Source organism: Sinocyclocheilus grahami, unplaced genomic scaffold, assembly GCF_001515645.1.
Source record: "Sinocyclocheilus grahami isolate Dianchi unplaced genomic scaffold, SAMN03320097.WGS_v1.1 scaffold47352.1, whole genome shotgun sequence".
Classification (NCBI taxonomy): Eukaryota; Metazoa; Chordata; class Actinopteri; order Cypriniformes; family Cyprinidae; genus Sinocyclocheilus; species Sinocyclocheilus grahami.
In genome coordinates, this window is record NW_015525333.1 from 1 (window position 1) to 822 (window position 822).

Here is an 822-nt window from a genome sequence, read left to right on the forward strand (position 1 = left end):
ATATATATATATATATATATATATATATACACACTTTTTTTATTGAAATGTTGCTCAGCTTTGTAGCCGCTGGAGCAAAAAGTGTGACAACTAGCCCCGGTCACCTCATACCATGGACATTTTTGCTGGTGTATTTACATAAATCATTAGTAGTATTATGTAACACTTGTTTGACAGTCACACAGGACACGCCCTTGCAGCGCGATACATTCTTCAGGTTAGTCGCTATATAATGTCGCAGTAAAGACGCAGAGGACTTTGCAGCAGCACTTACTGAACACCTCGACATGTCGCGCGCTCCGCCGAACTTCTCGTGGCTCGAACCTCACAAACTCGCCGGACTGGCCTGTCCCTCAGAAACCCAGCATTACAGGTACCTGGTGGAGAATGGCATCAGACACCTGGTGTGCTTGTTAGAATCCAAACCACCGGAACGCGACACGTGTCCAGAGCTCCTCCAGCATCACATCAGCATCGTGGACTTCACTCCGCCGAGTCTGCCTCAGATCCTGCGCTTCCTGAGCATCGTGGAGGAGGCCAGCGCTAAAGGGGAGGTGAGGGAGGAACGCTTTTATAGAAGTCTACAGCTCCATTTTCACACAATATTGACAAGTTAGACGAGATGTCTTTTGTACTTACGATACTTATAGTAGTATTGGACAGCATCCGTTTCCTGTAAATCAAAGTTCTCTTCCGCAAGGGGGCGCTTGGCGGGCAAATATCCCCGAATACTCCATTGACGGTTAGTATAACGTATATATAAAATATAACGGTTTAAATCTCTTTGTTAAATTTTTTTTGTATTGTATATTACCAGCGATT

The 822-nt window shown here is 44.8% G+C and overlaps 1 pseudogene; it reads left to right on the plus strand.

Annotated features, from left to right (window-relative positions):
- Positions 1–103: 103 nt before the first annotated feature.
- LOC107580846 (dual specificity protein phosphatase 23 pseudogene) lies at positions 104–579 on the plus strand (annotated as a pseudogene).
- Positions 580–822: the final 243 nt, after the last annotated feature.